General features: G+C 37.9%; 2 non-coding genes across 2 annotated transcripts; one reads left to right on the top strand and one right to left on the bottom strand.

The window, feature by feature from the left end:
* Window positions 1-5,351: 5,351 nt before the first annotated feature.
* Window positions 5,352-5,423, top strand: TRNAC-ACA (transfer RNA cysteine (anticodon ACA)). The gene has a single exon. It is a non-coding gene; the product is annotated as a tRNA-Cys (tRNA).
* Window positions 5,424-15,921: 10,498 nt separating this feature from the next.
* On the bottom strand, window positions 15,922-16,028 carry LOC136165607 (U6 spliceosomal RNA). The gene has a single exon (XR_010662614.1). It is a non-coding gene; the product is annotated as a U6 spliceosomal RNA (small nuclear RNA).
* Between the last annotated feature and the right edge of the window lie 3,990 nt (window positions 16,029-20,018).

The following is a 20,018-nucleotide window of genomic DNA, read 5'->3' as shown; positions in this document are numbered from 1 at the left end:
TCACTGGGTTTGGAAGTTTCCCTGGAGGAGGAAATGACAACCCATTCCAATATTCTTGCCAGGAAAATCCATGCTACCCCTAGGCACTTTTTCCCAAAATACTTACTTATTTTATAGTTATAATACACATGCTTATGCTTTTAAAACAAGCATCCCAATTAGTTTTCTAGAATAAAGAAGCATCTATCTGATAGAAATCAGCCCAGTTCCAAGGAAGTCTCTGATATATTTATGCATTTTCCACCCTCCTAATTATATGTCCAGGTCACTAATTTGAAAAAGATGGGTTATCCACCAAGGCGCTCTGTAAATTGATGGGAAATGAATCAAATATGCTTTGTTTATAAGGCATTATAAGTGAATGCTTAGTGATAAAACAATCTGTGCGTGTGTGCTGTGTCACTTCAGTCATGTCAAACTCTTTGAAACCCCGTGCACTGTAGTCTACCAAGCTCCTCTGTCCACGTGGATTCTCTAGGCAAGAACAGTGGAATGGGTTGCCATTTCCTACTCCAGGGGATCTTCCTGACCCAAGGATTGAACCTGAGTCTCCTGCGTCTTCTGCATCCCAGATGGATTTTTCACCGCTGAGTCACCAGGGAAGACCTTGCTGAAACAATTTACACTTAATTAAATGCTATTTCTAATTCTCTTCAATGGCATATACTACATCATACTTGGCAATAAGAGGCAGCTAAAATTTCAGATCCAGCTGGTGAACTGATGCTCTAAGAGCAGACTTGCAGACCGGAAGCACCTCCAGGGGCTGCTGAAGCGCCTCCCCATGGTCATTCTTGAAACAGTCCTATTTATTGGTTCTGCCTGTGCTCATAAGCCCCAAAGGTCTTTTTTTTTGTTTGTTTGTTTTTTCCTTTTTTAATTTTTATTTTTATTTTTTTTTTAAATTTTTATTTTTCAGTGGGTTTTGTCATACATTGATGTGAATCAGCCATAGAGTTACACGAATTCCCCATCCCAGTCTCCCATCCCACCTCCCTCTCCACCCGATTCCTCTGGATCTTCCCAGCCCAACAGGCCCGAGCACTTGACTCATGCCTCCCACCTGGGCTGGTGGTCTGTTTCACCACAGATAATATACATGCTGTTCTTTCAAAACATCCCACCCTCCCCTTCTCCCACAGAGTTCAAAAGTCTGTTCTGTACTTCTGCGTCTCTTCTTCTGCCCTGCATATAGGGCCATCGTTACCATCTTTCTAAATTCCGTATATATCTGTTAGTATACTGTAATGTTCTTTATCTTTCTGGCTCACCTCACTCTGTATAATGGGCTCCAGTTTCATCCATCTCATTAGAACTGATTCAAATGAATTCTTTTTAACGGCTGAGTAATATTCCATGGTGTATATGTACCACAGCTTACTTATCCATTCATCTGCTGATGGGCATCTAGGTTGCTTCCATGTCCTGGCTATTATAAACAGTGCTGCGATGAACATTGGGGTGCACGTGTCTCTTTCAGATCTGGATTCCTCAGTGTGTATGCCCAGAAGTGGTATTGCTGGGTCATATGGCAGTTCTATTTCCAGTTTTTTAAGAAATCTCCACACTGTTTTCCATAATGGCTGTACTAGTTTGCATTCCCACCAACAGTGTAAGAGGGTTCCCTTTTCTCCACACCCTCTCCAGCATTTATTGCTTGTAGACTTTTGGATAGCAGCCATCCTGACTGGCGTGTAATGGGACCTCATTGTGGTTTTGATTTGCATTTCTCTGATAATGAGTGTCTTATATAAATGCCTTATATAAAGCATTAAATAAATATACACATTCTGACTATATGCCACAATGTTCTACACACAGTAAAACTGTTACCTGAAGGTGAAACAAATTTGTAGCTATGGAAATCATTAGTTTTTGCTCTTCTGAGCCATCAAATAGAATAGTAAGGAGTTCTGAGGAACTGTTAACCATTTGTTACTGGATATGACCATCCGCGTTGATTGAATAGTCTAGTCATCTGGAAATTATCTAAAGATACATGGTTGAAGAGTAGAAGGGCCCAGACAAAGAGACAAGAGCCTATGTATTCAACTAAACTCTTGCAAAGCCCTCTAGTGCTGGATCTTTCTATTTCCAATGCACCGCAATTCTCTCATCTGTAAGTAGTTACTAGTTCTATATTTCAGACATTTTCTGAGAACGTGTATTCTCACAGTATTGGGTTACTCCTTATTAACTTTTTAAAAGAGGATTTACCTTACTACATTATAAAAATAAATACCCATTATAAAATACAGAAGGGACAGAAAAGTATAAAGTAGATAACAAAGCTTACATTAAATCTTACTGTTTAGAAGTACTGGTGTTCAGTAAATAATAGTCAAATTTTTGAAATATTCCTTTCCAGACTGTTTTTGCCCTGCCTGTGTACATGTTTTATTTTAGAAAACTAGGATTACTTTATGCATATGCATTGAATCCTGCCTTTTTTCAGATATTAAGCATTTCCCTATATTTATGAACATATCTCAAAAGCCTGAGGTTTTTCATTACATAATAAAATTTGAAATTACTTCATGTACCAAAATTATAAAGAAAATTTCTTTTTTTAAAAATTTTTTATTTTTTTCCATTTATTTTTATTAGTTGGAGGTTAATTACTTTACAATATTGCAGTGGTTTTTGTCATACATTGACATGAATCAGCCATGGATTTACATGTATTCCCCATCCCGATCCCCCCTCCCACCTCCCTCTCCACCCGATCCCTCTGGGTCTTCCCAGTGCACCAGACCCGAGCACTTGTCTCATGCATCCCACCTGGGCTGGTGATCTGTTTCACTGATAATATACATGCTGTTCTCTTGAAATATCCCACCCTCGCCTTCTCCCACAGAGTCCAAAAGTCTGTTCTGTACATCTGTGTCTCTTTTTCTGTTTTGCATATAGGGTTATCATTACCATCATTCTAAATTCCATATATATGTGTTAGTATACTGTATTGGTCTTTATCTTTCTTGCTTACTTCACTCTGTATAATGGGCTCCAGTTTCATCCATCTCATTAGAACTGATTCAAATGAATTCTTTTTAATGGCTGCATAATATTCCATGGTGTATATGTACCACAGCTTACTTATCCATTCATCTGCTGATGGGCATCTGGGTTGCTTCCATGTCCTGGCTATTATAAACAGTGCTGCGATGAACATTGGGGTGCACGTGTCTCTTTCAGATCTGGTTTCCTCAGTGTGTATGCTCAGAAGTGGGATTGCTGGGTCATATGGCAGTTCTATTTCCAGTTTTTTAAGAAATCTCCACACTGTTCTCCATAACGGCTGTACTAATTTGCATTCCCACCAACAGTGTAAGAGGGTTCCCTTTTCTCCACACCCTCTCCAGCATTTATTGCTTGTAGACTTTTGGATAGCAGCCATCCTGACTGGCGTGTAATGGGACCTCATTGTGGTTTTGATTTGCATTTCTCTGATAATGAGGGATGTTGAGCATCTTTTCATGTGTTTGTTAGCCATCTGTATGTCTTCTTTGGAGAAATGTCTGTTTAGTTCTTTGGCCCATTTTTTGGGTCAAAATGGGTCATTTTTAGGTCATTTATTTTTCTGGAATTGAGCTTTAGGAGTTGCTTGTATATTTTTGAGATTAATCCTTTGTCTGTTTCTTCATTTGCTATTATTTTCTCCCAATCTGAGGGCTGTATTTTCACCTTGCTTATAGTTTCCTTTCTTGTGCAAAAACTTTTAAGTTTCATTAGGTCCCATTTGTTTATTTTTGCTTTTATTTCCAATATTCTGGGAGGTGGGTCATAGAGGATCCTGCTGTGATTTATGTCAGAGAGTGTTTTGCCTATGTTCTCCTCTAGGAGTTTTATAGTTTCTAGTCTTACGTTTAGATCTTTAATCCATTTTGAGTTTATTTTTGTGTATGGTGTTAGAAGGTGTTCTAGTTTCATTCTTTTACAAGTGGTTGACCAGTTTTCCCAGCACCACTTGTTAAAGAGGTTGTCTTTTTTCCATTGTATATTCTTGCCTCCTTTGTCGAAGATGAGGTGTCCATAGGTTCGTGGATTTATCTCTGGGCTTTCTATTCTGTTCTGTTGATCTATATTTCTGTCTTTGTGTCAGTACCATACTGTCTTGATGACTGTGGCTTTGTAGTATAGTCTGAAGTCAGGCAGATTGATTCTTCCAGTTCCATTCTTCTTTCTCAAGATTACTTTGGCTATTCAAGGTTTTTTGTATTTCCATACAAATTGTGAAATTATTTGTTCTAGTTCTGTGAAAAATACCGTTGGTAGCTTGATAGGGATTGCATTGAATCTATAGATTGCTTTGGGTAGTATAGTCATTTAAACAATATTGATTCTTCCAATCCATGAACATGGTATATTTCTCCATCTGTTTGTGTCCTCTTTGATTTCTTTCATCAGTGTTTTATAGTTTTCTATGTATAGGTTTTGTTTCTCTAGGTAGATATACTCCTAAGTATTTTATTCTTTTTGTTACAATGGTCAATGGTATTGTTTCCTTAATTTCTCTTTCTGTTTTCTCATTGTTAGTGTATAGGAATGCATGAGATTTCTGTGTGTTAATTTTATATCCAGCAACTTTACTATATTCATTGATTAGCTCTAGTAATTTTCTGGTAGAGTCTTTAGGGTTTTCTATGTAGAGGATCATATCATCTGCAAACAGTGAGAGTTTCACTTCTTCTTTTCAAGAAAATTTCTTGAGTATTAATATTTGAGCATATTAATTGCTCTCTACCTCTGGCAAGGAATCCAAAAGGTAAAGTTACTGGGTCAAAAGACAAAATTATTTTTTCAGTCGTATATACATATCCCAATATTGTATCCAGATAAATGACCATTGCCCAAATTAGATATAGGTAGCCTATCAGCTCCTAATACAATCACTTAAAATGCTGCCATTTTGATTATGTGAAGTGCGATCTGAATCATTTTTATTATAAGCAAATTAGTCATATATATTAGCTATATGTGTGTATTTTTTTCTGACTTATTCACTAAGTTCATTTTATTTGCCCCCCAACTTTTAAATTATAAGAATTATTTATATTAAGTGAACTTGGTTGTCATATTACTTTTCCACATGTCTACTTTGACTAAAAATCAACTTAAAAGTCTTTTGTTCTGTGTTTAACAGTTACTATAAGAACATAGTAATTTAGACAGTATGTACAAGCAAAAGGTCAATAGTTAGATCAATGAAATAGAGAGCCCAGAAATAGTCATACTATGTGATCATTTAATATTTGACAAAGGTGAAAAGGCATGCTAACAAGAAAAGGAAAAGTTTTTCAACAAACAGCACTGGAACAACTAGGTATTCAAATCAAAAACTAAACATGCCTTCCCCGGTAGCTCAGATGGCAAAGCATCTGCCTACAATGCAGAAGACCCGGGTTCAATCCCTGGGTGGGGAAGATCCTCTGGAGAAGGAAATGGCAACCCAGTCTGGTGTTCTTGCCTGAGAAATCCCACAGCCAGAGAAATCTAGCCAGCTGCAGTCCGTGGGATTGCAAAGAGTTGGACACAAGTTAGCAACTAAACAACAACAATACTATGTACACAATGGCATGTACTAATTTAATTTGAAATGCATTTAAAAAATAAGAAGCACAAATAAATATATGTGTGATAAAAGCAGGTATAGTAAAATGCTAATTGTACACTTTTAGTGTTTTGGCAATTGTATAATGACACAAACAACACCAAAAGTGAGTCCTAGTGTAAACTATGGCCCTGATCATAGAGATGTGTCACTGTAGATTCATCAGTTTTAACGAAGGTGTTACACTGGTCTGAGACATTTATCGCAGGGAAGTTTGTGTATATTAGATCGCTTTGCACTTCTGGCTTAATCTGACTATGAGCTCAAAGCTACTCTAAAAAATATAGTTTACTTATTAAAAACTAATAGCTTAATAAAAATGAATAACCATACATCTTAGTTCTCCATATTTGGTTCATGTCTTTGATTCCAACCTGTTACAAGGGCCACACAAAATAAAGCAGGAATAGTTTTTCTCTCCTTTTCTGTTAGTTCTCTCTCTCTCTGCAACACTTTATGGTGAAAATTTGCCAAAATACAAAAAACAGTTGAAAGAATTTCAGAATGAATATTCATATGCCCATCAACTGAATTCTGTAATTAATTTTAAAATTTGATTTCTTTACACATATTTCTTTGCACTTTGTATTCTCTAGTATTGTGCAGAAGTCTCATTATCCTAAAATTCCACTGTGTTCCATCTATTCATCCCTTCCCTAGCCCACCCTTGACTACCACTTCTCCAAGCTTTGCCTTTCTCAAAATGTTATATAACTGCAACTACATGATGTTAGAGAAGACTTTTGAGAGTCCCTTGGACTGCAAGGAGATCAAACCAGTCAATCCTAAAGGAAATCAACCCTGAATATTCACTGGAAAGACTGATGCTAAACCTGAAACTCCATTACTTTGACCACCTGATGCGTAGAGTCAATTCACTAGAAAAGACCCTGATGCTGGGATAGGTTGAGGGCAGGAAGAGAAGGGGGCAACAGATGATGAGATGGTTGGATAGCATCACCAACTCAATGGACATGAATTTGAGCAAACCCTGGGACATAGTGAAGGACAGGAAAGCCTGGCATGCTGTGCTCCATGGGGTTACAGAGTCAGACATGACTTAGTGACTGAGCAGCAACAATATAGTATGAAGACTTTTGGATTTTTTTTCACTTAGTAATATGTATGTATGTTTTCTCCATGTCTTTTCATGGCCTGATAGCTCATTTATTTCTAGTGCTGAATAATATTCCATCATCTGATGTACCACAGTTTATTTATTCACTAACTCTTAGGAATTTTGGAACACAAGCAGCTAAGAGTACCAATTGTTCTTTCTAGCAATACATATTAGGATAAGCCCAAAGGCTAAGCCCTTGCTTTAGGAAGCTAAGCTCCTCCATTTTATACATGGAGAGGGGATGGGCCCCAGAGCAGAGAGACCCCAGCCCCCAAGAATCATGTTAAATCTTCCATACAAGTCTTCTAGTTATGGATTCGTTTTTAAACTATTTTGAATAAGCAGTTTGGAAAGAGAAATCCTGTTTGGTTTATAAATCCCATATGAGGGCTTGGAGGAAGAGGACTGAAGAAGTGAATGTCCAAGGGTTGCAGTAAGCCAGACTCTTCATCAATTGCAGTCCTATTGCTCAATATCTGCAGTGGAGATATTGGGCTGGAGATACTGGGCTGTTCTGACGTCTCTCATGGCAGAGAAACAGGTGGGAATTATGTTAAGGCAATCCGTTGGAAGGTAAAAGCAGAACTGAAAGCTTTCCTCCAGCCTTTTCTCCCTGACCAGCCTCCTATTACCCTTGCTCTGGCTACAAACACATCAAGGCCCTCCCCTTCATGTATTGTTTCTTGGTAGTCTGTGTTCTCAAAATGTTTTGTGTTTTTGTTTTTGTTTTTTTCTCAATGTTTGCTAGTCTTCCTTACCCATGTCTCCCATGAGTTTCTGTAGTTTCTCCAGATTGGCTCAGGAGATTGTAGTCAGCAGCCCATCCAAGTCCAACCTTTTAACAGGTACTAGACACTTCCATTATAGCATTCTATTTCTTTTTAAATAAATTATTATATTTTTATTTACATCTGATTCTTTTAAATTAAAATTTAAGGTGTCTATCTATATTTTCGTAAAAAAAATTCTAAGATTTATTAAACCACTTCTCCTTTTAAAGAATATATTTAACTTTACTTTTATCCTTATTATCAGTTTTACTTGAAATCTTTAAGACTTTGAGTGAATTCTTTTATTTTATTTTTTATTTTTTTAAATTTTATTTTATTTTTATTTTTCAGTGGGTTTTGTCATACATTGATGTGAATCAGCCATAGAGTTACACGAATTCCCCATCCCGGTATCCCATCCCACCTCCCTCTCCACCCGATTCCTCTGGATCTTCCCAGCCCAACAGGCCCGAGCACTTGACTCATGCCTCCCACCTGGGCTGGTGGTCTGTTTCACCACAGATAATATACATGCTGTTCTTTCGAAACATCCCACCCTCCCCTTCTCCCACAGAGTTCAAAAGTCTGTTCTGTACTTCTGCGTCTCTTCTTCTGCCCTGCATATAGGGCCATCGTTACCATCTTTCTAAATTCCGTATATATCTGTTAGTATACTGTAATGTTCTTTATCTTTCTGGCTCACCTCACTCTGTATAATGGGCTCCAGTTTCATCCATCTCATTAGAACTGATTCAAATGAATTCTTTTTAATGGTTGCATAATATTCCATGGTGTATATGTACCACAGCTTCCTTATCCATTCATCTGCTGATGGGCATCTAGGTTGTTTCCATGTCCTGGCTATTATAAACAGTGCTGCGATGAACATTGGGGTGCACGTGTCTCTTTCAGATCTGGATTCCTCAGTGTGTATGCCCAGAAGTGGTATTGCTGGGTCATATGGTAGTTCTATTTCCAGTTTTTTAAGAAATCTCCACACTGTTTTCCATAGTGGCTGTACTAGTTTGCATTCCCACCAACAGTGTAAGAGGGTTCCCTTTTCTCCACACCCTCTCCAGCATTTATTGCTTGTAGACTTTTGGATAGCAGCCATCCTGACTGGCGTGTAATGGGACCTCATTGTGGTTCTGATTTGCATTTCTCTGATAATGAGTGATGTGGAGCATCTTTTCATGTGTTTGTTAGCCATCTGTATGTCTTCTTTGGAGAAATGTCTGTTTAGTTCTTTGGCCCATTTTTTGATTGGATCATTTATTTTTCTGGAATTGAGCTTCAGGAGTTGCTTGTATATTTTTGAGATTAATCCTTTGTCTGTTTCCTCATTTGCTATTATTTTCTCCCAACCTGAGGGCTGTCTTTTCACCTTACTTATAGTTTCCTTTGTTGTGCAAAAACTTTTAAGTTTCATTAGGTCCCATTTGTTTATCTTTGCTTTTATTTCCAATATTCTGGGAGGTGGGTCATAGAAGATCTTGCTGTGATTTATGTCAGAGAGTGTTTTGCCTATGTTCTCCTCTAGGAGTTTTATAGTTTCTGGTCTTACATTTAGATCTTTAATCCATTTTGAGTTTATTTTTGTGTATGGTGTTAGAAGGTGTTCTAGTTTCATTCTTTTACAAGTGGTTGACCAGTTTTCCCAGCACCACTTGTTAAAGAGATTGTCTTTTTTCCACTGTATATCCTTGCCTCCTTTGTCAAAGATGAGGTGTCCATAGGTTCGTGGATTTATCTCTGGGCTTTCTATTCTGTTCTGTTGATCTATATTTCTGTCTTTGTGCCAGTACCATACTGTCTTGATGACTGTGGCTTTGTAGTAGAGTCTGAAGTCAGGCAGGTTGATTCCTCCAGTTCCATTCTTCTTTCTCAAGATTACTTTGGCTATTTGAGGTTTTTTGTATTTTCATACAAATTGTGAAATTATTTGTTCTAGTTCTGTGAAAAATACCGTTGGTAGCTTGATAGGGATTGCATTGAATCTATAGATTGCTTTGGGAAGAACAGCCATTTTGACAATATTGATTCTTCCAATCCGTGAACACGGTATGTTTCTCCTTCTGTTTGTGTCCTCTTTGATTTCTTTCATCAATATTTTATAGTTTTCTGTGTATAGGTCTTTTGTTTCTTTAGGTAGATATACTCCTAAGTATTTTATTCTTTTTGTTGCAATGGTGAATGGTATTGTTTCCTTAATTTCTCTTTCTGTTTTTTCATTGTTTCCAGAAAATTGCAGATGAAGGTAAACTTCCAAACTCATTCTATGAGGCCACCATCACCCTAATTCCAAAACCAGACAAAGATGCCACAAATAAAGAAAACTACAGGCCAATATCACTGATGAACATAGATGCAAAAATCCTTAACAAAATTCTAGCAAGTAGAATCCAACAACATATTAAAAAAAATCATACACCATGACCAAGTGGGCTTTATCCCAGGAATGCAAGGATTCTTTAATATCCACAAATCGATCAACGTAATACACCAGATTAACAAATTGTAAGATAAAAACCATATGATTATCTCAATAGATGCAGAGAAAGCCTTTGACAAAATTCAACACTCTTTTATGAATTCTTTTAAGTAAGCTTTAAGTTTACAGACTTAGTTCACATATTTTCTATATCACTGGATAGTTTAATTTACATAGAATTTGGCACACAGAATTTTCCTCTGAATATCTTTTGGTACAGATTTCTTCATTTTTATTGTACATTTTCTTTATCATAAATAACATATTCTATTACAGATTTTCTTTATTTGTACAAATAGTAATGAAATTTCTTGCTAATTAAAAAAAAATCCCAAACACTGATGACCGGGGTGTCAGCTCTTACACAAATTTTCATTGCTAGCGATATGTTAAGCATAAGCAGGAAAAAAATAATCATCATGAATTGTTATGAATGTACAACTTCCTAAACAGTTGATTTTTACTCTAAACAATTCTGCTATTTTAACATGATAAGCAGTTTTTCGCAAGGAATCTATGGTGTTGTGTTCAAAGGTGTAAGGCTATATGTAACACCTCTTCTAGTGGCAATGTGTCAATCATTTCATGTAATTAATTTCCTAATGATCCTGATACATTTGTCTTACACCTGAATAATCTCATTCTAGTATCAGGCAATTTTCTGCAACATTTTAAATGTAAAATTTATTGGTAAATCCAATCAAATACATTGTAGACAGCGTGGGGAGGGAAAACTAAATATCCAACCTTTTGTCAATGAAGTGTATAACATTTTTTTTGACTGAAGCAAAGTGATATATTGCATGTCACAGCTAAGCTGTAAAAATACCACGACGTTTCATCAGCCTCAATTATTAGAAGTAATAGCCTCAGGCTGAAACTACCTGGGAATCCCTGACCGTAGTTAACACAGAAAAACTACAGAATCAAATGCATAGTCCTCAGCCAAACTGCACTGAGATAGGGTGGCCCAGTGAGCCATTCATCATTTTTTTCTGCTTACTCTGTGGCTGACATCCACTTATTAAGTCTTTTCCTGGGTCATTTCACACTGCTGAAGAGGCGAAGTGGAAATCCCTCAGGAGGACTTCATTTCCAGAGGAAGGGGAGGTGTTTTATTTGTGATGCCATCATCATCTTTTTAGGCAAGAGGGAAACCTTTAGTTCCAATAGAATCCTTTCTGCTGTTTGAAAAGTCATATCCAGTGTGACTGAGTACCCAAAGTACAGGAAAATTCTCAGAAAAGAAAAACTACCTTTCTGCGAAATGATATATTTTTTAAAAGCTAGGGACCACACCTTGCTGATGAAGGAATATAGCCCACCAAGCTCCTCTGTCCATGAAATTTTTCAGGCAAGAATACTGGAGTGGGTTGCCATTTCCTAATCCAGGAAATCTTCACAACCGAGGGATTGAAACTGCATCTCCTGCAATTTTCTTGAACTGCAGGCAGATTCTTTCCCACTAGTGCCACCTGGAAAGCCCATGCTGATGAGGGAAGCCAGGACCGATTGAGTGCCATAAAAAATCTGTAACAATCTCCCAGAAAGAAAGCAGGGATGTTATGAACCAACAGAAGGCGTGATTCAAGGAAAGAGTGCATATTTCATTGACTTCTACAGGCTAACCATCCTCAATAGAGCAACTGGAACTATTTCACTGAACGAGGTAGTGACAAAATGCAAATAGATTGCTTTTAATTGGGGAAAGATTTCGGAAACCTTTATTCTCCCTATTCTTTAACTGAAACTTAGCACTTTACTTAACTATGAATTTAAGAAACAAGCCATGGCAATATTTACAATACTTTTGTCTGTGTCACCAACAGAAAATACAAATATTATAAACCACATTTCAGTTTTAGAAATACTTTGAAATACTGTTTACACCTACCACTATTTCAATATAATATTCCTGAACCTGCCACTATCTGTTGTTATGTAACAAAGAAATACATGCATTATTATATCACTTCTTAATAATTTGATAACTGTATTTCAATAAAATTGATTTCCTTTTGGAATCATTTGTATTTTATTTTGTGCATTTAAAAACATTTTTTTCTGAGTCTGTAGGCTTTACCATACTGCAGAGTCCATAGCACCAAAATACTTAAGAACTTGTGTCCTATACAAGAGAATCCACTAGGCAAAACCACTAAGATGTTATTCTAAGGTTTGTGATGTTCCTCAATATGTAGGCATAGAGCTCTTTAGATCACTATAAAGAACCCAAGCATTGTCAAGAATTATTTTTCCTACTTTCAAAGATTTAGATGCAACAGTAGTATCTAAAAACATTGACATTTAAATAAAGCCATGAAGGAAAGTTATGACCAACCTAGATAGAATATTAAAAAGCAGAGGCATTACTTTGCCAACAAAGATCTGTCTAGTCAAGGCTATGGTTTTTCCAGTGGTCATTATGGATGTGAGAGTTGGACTGTGAAGAAAGCTGAGCACTGAAAAATTGATGCTTTTGAACTATGGTGTTGGAGAAGACTCTTGAGAGTCCCTTGGACTGCAAGGAGATCCAACCAGTCCAACCTAAAGGATATCAGTCCTCGGTGTACATTGGAAGGACTGATGCTGAAGCTGAAACTTTGGCCATCTCATGCGAAGAGTTGACTCATTGGAAAAGACCCTGACGCTGGGACGGATTGGGGGCAGGAGGAGAAGGGGACAACAGAGGATGAGATAGTTGGATGGCATCACCGACTTGATGGACATGGGTTTGAGTAAACTCCAAGAGTTGGTGATGGACAGGGAGGCCAGGTGTGCTGCAATTCATGGGGTGGCAAAGAGTCGGATACGACTGAATGACTGAACGACTGAACTGAACTGAACTGAACTGAATGTGTGTTTTAAGTATGTCAGTAAGACAGTGAGTGAGTGAAAGTCACTCAGTTGTGTCCAACTTTTGCCACCCCACAGACTATACAGTCTGTGGAGCTCTCTAGGCCAGAATACTGGAGTGGGTAGCCTTTCCCTTCACTAGGTGATCTTCCCAACCCAGGGATCGAACCCTGGTCTCCCGCATTGCAGGCGAATTCTTCACCAGCTGAGCCACAAGGGAAGCCCAAATCTGTCAAATATTATGACATATTCCAAATACATACCTTACTTAATAACGAACGCTTAACACACATGTAAGACTATCCCTGGAATTCTTTTTGGTCCATGGAAACCTAGGCTTGTGAAAGCAAAGTTATGAACCATTTCTGAGTTACTGATAACTCTAAAAATGAGTAGCCCATGAACAACTGGAGGAGTGATATAACCAGATATGTAACCAGAATCTGTGGATCAAAGTAGAAGCGATGGTCTGCAATATGGCACCAGTCACATGTTTCCTGTGGGAGTCTCTGAATAACTCAGGTAGATATTTCCATGGTTAGAGGCATCTCAGAACACCTGCCAAGCCAAGATAACCTGATCCATCTGGTGAATCAGATGAGACCCATCTCTTGCCTCTATTCCCCACTGGTTCCCACCCACTTCTGATGCTAAATCAGGGCTTGGAACAGGAAAACACACTTAGTAAGGTGGGGAAGACTGGAAGCAATGAAGACCACGTCCCCTCCCTTTACTTCCTGTCTTCCATTCCCAATGTGAGGAGGAAAGAGGATTTAACTTTCAATCAAGTTTGAAGTTTTGTGTACTAAATGTTTCTGAACATTCTGACTTCTGAATCAGGATTCTGTTCAGTGACTTAAGGTTTCATGGGTTTTTTAGTTTTATCATCTCAGCTCAGCCAGATGACAAATTTCTATAGAAATTTCTATAGAAATCCTCTATAGAATTTTAAAGGGATAGTAGACTGTAAAGTTAAATGGAATTGTGGCTATATCACAAGAGTCTGTATGTTCGGTATAAAGTTTATGCTGATCTTTGTCTCTTTCCTCAGATACATAAAACTGCTACTCCAACTAATTTGCTTTTGTCAGATTCCCAGTCAGGCCCTGCCTTTCAGATTTGTTCTTGCCTGAAAAGCCTGATTTCATTTCATTCAAGTGCATTCTAAACCCCATCCACCCAGCCAGTCTGGCTCACACGCATTGATTCAGTAATATTTTATTTAACGTGTGTGTGTGTGTGTGTGTGTGTGTGTGTGGGCACGTGTTAGTCACTCAGTTGTGTCTGACTCTTTGTGACACCATGGACTATACCCCACCAGACTCTTCTGCCCATAGGATTATCCAGGCAAGAATACTGGAGTGGGTTGCCATGACCTTCTCCAGGGGATCTTCCTGACTCCGGGATGGAACCCCGGTCTCCTGTATTGCAGCCAGATTCCTTACCATCTGAACCACGGAAGCCCATTTAACTGTGTAGCCCACAGAAGTCTCTCCTTCAAATTTCTGTTGTTCTTTACAATACCATTTATTTGACTTATCATTACCATATTCTATTTGTACACAATTTTGCACCTTTATATCTGTGTTTATCAATGAAATAAAGGCCACCATGAAGTTGTATATGCTTGAACTATACAAGGATACCTATTTTTCAGTCTTTTCTTTAAGTAAATATTCAATTATATTTTTCTTGATTTCTCTTTTGAAATTGTGAACAACTTCTGATCTTAAAAAATCTGGAGGAACATTTCTTATCATTTTAAATATAAATACAGGTAGAAATAAAAAGTTCAATGAAACTAAAAGCTGATTCTTTGAAAAAAAATAAAATTGATAAATCTTTACCAAGATACGTGAACAAAAAAAAAATGAATAAAATCGGAAATGAAAAAGAAATTAGAGTCAACACCTTAGAAATACAAAGAATCATAAGACACTTCTACAAACAACTATACACTAAAAAAATGGACAAATTATTACAAAGATAACTTTCTTACCATTCAAGTATGACCAAAATCAATTCCCTTATACAGTGGAAGTGAGAAATAGATTTAAGGGACTAGATCTGATAGACAGAGTGCGAGATGAACTATGGACAGAGGTTCATGACATTGGAATCAAGACCATTCCCAAGAAATAGAAATGCAAAAAAGCAAAATGGCTATCTGAGGAGGCCTTACAAATAGCTGTGAAAAGAAAGAAACTGAAAAGCAAAGGAGAAAAGGAAAGATATACCCATTTGAATGCAGAGTTCCAAAGAATAGCAAGGGGAGATAAGAAAGACTTCAATGATCAATGATCATTGCAAAGAAATAGAATGGGAAAGACTAGAGATCTCTTCAAGAAAATTAGAGATACCAAGGGAATATTTCATGCAAAGATGGGTTTAATAAAGGATAGAAATGGTAGGCACCTAAGAGAAGCAGAAGATATTAAGGAGAGGTGGCAATAATACACAGAAGAACTGTACAAAAAAGATCTTCAGGACCCAGAAAAACACGATGGTATGATTACTCACTTATAGACAGACATCCTGGACTGTGAAGTCAAGTGGACCTTAGCAAGCTGTGAACAAAGCTAGTGGAGGTGATGGAATTCCAGTTGAGCTAATTCAAATCCTGAAAGATGATGCTCTAAAAGTGGTGCACGTGTAATGGTACCTCATTGTGGTTTTGATTTGCATTTCTCTGATAATGAGTGATGTTGAGCATCTTTTCATGTGTTTGTTAGCCATCTGTATGTCTTCTTTGGAGAAATGTCTGTTTAGTTCTTTGGCCCATTTTTTGATTGGGTCATTTATTTTTCTGGAATTGAGCTTCAGGAGTTGCTTGTATATTTTTGAGATTAATCCTTTGCCTGTTGTTTCATTTGCTATTATTTTCTCCCAATCTGAGGGCTGTCTTTTCACCTTACTTATAGTTTCCTTTGTTGTGCAAAAGCTTTTAATTTTCATTAGCTCCCATTTGTTTATTATTGCTTTTATTTCCAATATTCTGGGAGGTGGGTCATAGAAGGTCTTGCTGTGATTTATGTCGGAGAGTGTTTTGCCTATGTTCTCCTCTAGGAGTTTTAAAAATATGGAACACTTCACGAATTTGCATGTCATCCTTGCGCAGGGGCCATGCTAATCTTCTCTGTATCGTTCCAATTTTAGTATATGTGCTGCCAAAGCAAGCACATTTCTCCAAAGAAGACATACAGATGGCTAACAAACACATGAAAAGATGCTCAACATCACTCATTATCAGAGAAATGCAAATCAAAACCACAATGAGGTCCCATTACACGCCAGTCAGGATGGCTGCTATCCAAAAGTCTACAAGCAATAAATGCTGGAGAGGGTGTGGAGAAAAGGGAACCATCTTACACTGTTGGTGGGAATGCAAACTAGTACAGCCACTATGGAGAACAGTGTGGAGATTTCTTAAAAAACTGAAAATAGAACTGCCATATGACCCAGCAATCCCACTTCTGGGCATACACACCGAGGAAACCAGATCTGAAAGAGACACGTGCACCCCAATGTTCATCGCTGCACTGTTTATAATAGCCAGGACATGGAAGCAACCTAGATGCCCATCAGCAGACTAATGGATAAGGAAGCTATGGTACATATACACCATGGAATATTACTCAGCCGTTAAAAAGAATTCATTTGAATCAGTTCTAATGAGATGGATGAAACTGGAGCCCATTATACAGAGTGAAGTAAGCCAGAAAGATAAAGAACATTACAGTATACTAACACATATATATGGAATTTAGAAAGATGGTAATGATAACCCTATATGCAAAACAGAAAAAGAGACACAGAAGTACAGAACAGACTTTTGAACTCTGTGGGAGAAGGTGAGGGTGGGATGTTTCGAAAGAACAGCATGTATATTATCTATGGTGAAACAGATCACCAGCCCAGGTGGGATGCATGAGTCAAGTGCTCGGGCCTGGTGGGCTGGGAAGACCCAGAGGAATCGGGTGGAGAGGGAGGTGGGAGGGGGGATCGGGATGGGGAATACGTGTAACTCTATGGCTGATTCATATCAATGTATGAGAAAACCCACTGAAAAAGAAAAAAAAGAAAGAATGAAAAAAAATAAAGTAAAAGTGCTGCACTCAATATGTCAGCAAATTTGGAAAACTCAGCAGAGGCCACAGGACTGGAAAATGTCAATTTTAATTCCAATCCCAAAGAAAGGCAATGCCAAGGAATGCTCAAACTACTGCACAATTGCACTCATCTCACATGCTAGTAAAGTAATGCTCAAAATTCTACAAGCCAGGCTTCAGCGTTATGTGAACTGTGAACTTCCAGATGTTCAAGCTGGTTTTAGCAAAGGCAGAGAAATCAGAGATCAAATTGCCAACATCCACTGGATCATCAAAAAAGAAAGAAGTTCCAGAAAAGCATCTATTTCTGCTTTATTGACTATTCCAAAGCCCTTGACTTTGTGGATCACAATAAACTGTGGAAAATTCTGAAAGAGATGGGAATACCAGTCCCCCTGACCTGCCTCTTGAACAACCTGTATTCAAGTCAGGAAGCAACAGTTAAAACTGGACATGGAACAACAGACTGGTTCTAATAGGAAAAGGAGTATGTCAAGTCTATATTGTCACCCTGCTTATTTAACTTTTATGCAGAGTACATCATGAGAAACGCCAGACTGGATGAAGCACAAGCTGGAATCAAGATTGCCAGGAGAAATATCAATAACCTCAGATATGCAGATGACACCACCCTTATGCCAGAAAGTGAAGAGGAACTAAAGGGCCTCTTGATGAAAGTGAAAGAGGAGAGTGAAAAAGTTGGCTGAAAGCTCAACATTCAGAAAACTAAGATCAAGGCATCTGGTCCCATCACTTCATGGGAAATAGATGGGGAAACAGTGGAAACAGTGGCTGACTTTATTTTTCTGGGCCCCAAAATTACTTCAGATAATGATTGTAGCCATGAAATTGAAAGGTGCCTACTCCTTGGAAGGAAAGTTATGACCCACCTAGACAGCATATTAAAAAACAGTGACATCACTTTGCTAACAATAATCCATCTGGTCAAGGCTATGGTTTTTCCAGTGGTCATATATGGATGTGAGATTTGGGCTATAAAGAAAGCTGAGCTCCAAAGAATTGATGCTTTTGAACTGTGATGTTGGAGAAGACTCTTGAGAGTCCCTTGGACTGCAAGGAGATCCAACCAGTCTTTCCTAAAGGAGAGCAGTCTTGGGTGTTCATTGGAAGGACTGATGCTGAAGCTGAAAGTCCAATACTTTGGCCACCTGATGCAAAGAAATTGACTCATTTGAAAAGATTGAGGGCAGGAGGAGAAGGGTACAACAGAGGATGAGATGGTTGGATGGCATCACTGACTCAATGGACATGGTTTTGGGTGGATTCCAGGAGTTGGTGATGGACAGGGAGGCCTGATGTGCTGCAGTTCATCAGGTCACAAGGGGTCGGACACGACTGAGCGACTGAACTGAACTGAACACTTTCCTAAGACTAAACCAAGAAGATATAGAAAATATAAACAGAGAAATTACCAGTAATGAAATTGAACCAATAATTTAAAAACTCCCAACAAACAAAAGTCCAGGACCTGATGGCTTCATAAGTGATTTCTACCAAAAAACTAAAGAAGAGTTAACACCTATCCTTCTAACACTAGTCTAAAATTCCAAAGAAGAAAGAACACTTCCAAACAATCTATGAGGCCAACATCACCCTAATAAGAAGACCAAAGAAATCATGAAAAGGAAAATTACAAGCCAATACTGCTGATGAACATAGATGCAAAATCTTCAGCAAACCAACTTGAACAATATATTAAAAGGATCTTACTTACACCTTGATCAAGTGGGATTTATCCCAGGGGTGCAAAGATTTATCAATATGCACAAAACAATCAAGGTGATACACTACACTAACAAAATTCAGAAAAAAATCATATAATTCTCCCAATAGATGTAGAAAAGGGTTTTGATAGAATTCAACTCCCTTTTGGGATAAAAATTCTCCAGAAAGCAGGCACAAAGAGAACATCAGTTCAGTTCAGTTGCTCAGTTGTATCCGACCCTTTTTGACCCCATGATTAGCAGCACGCCAGACCTGCCAGTCCCTCACCAACTCCTGGAGCATCAATGCTTGGGCACTCAGCTTTCTTCACAGTCCAACTCTCACATCCATACATGACCACTGGAAACATACATGACCACTGGAAAAGCCATAGCCTTGACTAGATGGACCTTTGTTGGCAAAGTAATGTCTCTGCTTTTTAATATGCTGTCTAGGTTGGTCATAACTTTCCTTCCAAGGAGTAAGTGTCTTTTAATTTCATGACTGCAATCACCATCTGCAGTGATTTTGGAGCCCATACTTCAGCATAATAAAGGCCATATATGACAAACACAGGAAACACCTTACTCAATGGTGAAAAACTGAAAATATTTCCTCTAAGATCAGAAATAATACAAGGATGCCCACCCTGACCACATTTATTCAACAGAGTTTTGGGAGTCCATAGCAATCAGAAGAAAAAGGAATAAAAGGAATCCCAAATGAAAAAGAAAAGACAAACTATTACTGTTTGCAGATGACATGCTACTGCACACAGAAGCAAGCAAAGATGCTACCAGAAGTATCAGCTTTTATTAATGAATTAAGTAAAGATGCAGATACAAAATTAATACAGAGAAATTTGTTATATTTATATATATTATTTTTTTTTATATTTAACGTTTTTGTTTCCCCAGATTCAACTATGTGACTTGAAAACTAAGTGAAAAATTTTTCCTTAGTATTTAGTATTAGTTAGTATTTAGAATTAGCTTTTCTACGGCATCTGTGATCAAAGTGGTCAAAGCATTTTATACATTTCCTGGTTTCCATAAAGAAAAGAACCATTTAACACAGACACACAATGCTGTTTCCTCTGTTAAAGGATTTTTATATACCAAAAAATCAGAAAGAGGAATTAAGGAAATAATACCATTTGCCATCATATCGAAAATAATAGAGTCAGTTCAGTCTCTCAGTCATGCCCGACACTGTGCCACCCCATGGACACAGCATTACAGGCTTACCTGTCCACCACCAACACCTGGAGCTTACTCAAACTCACATTCATCGAGTCAGTGATACCATCCAACCATCTCATCCTCTGTTGCCTCGT

This window comes from Muntiacus reevesi, chromosome 3, assembly GCF_963930625.1.
Source record: "Muntiacus reevesi chromosome 3, mMunRee1.1, whole genome shotgun sequence".
Lineage (NCBI taxonomy): Eukaryota > Metazoa > Chordata > Mammalia > Artiodactyla > Cervidae > Muntiacus > Muntiacus reevesi.
Note: the sequence above shows the minus strand (reverse complement) of the source record. Positions and strands in the feature narration are given on the sequence as shown.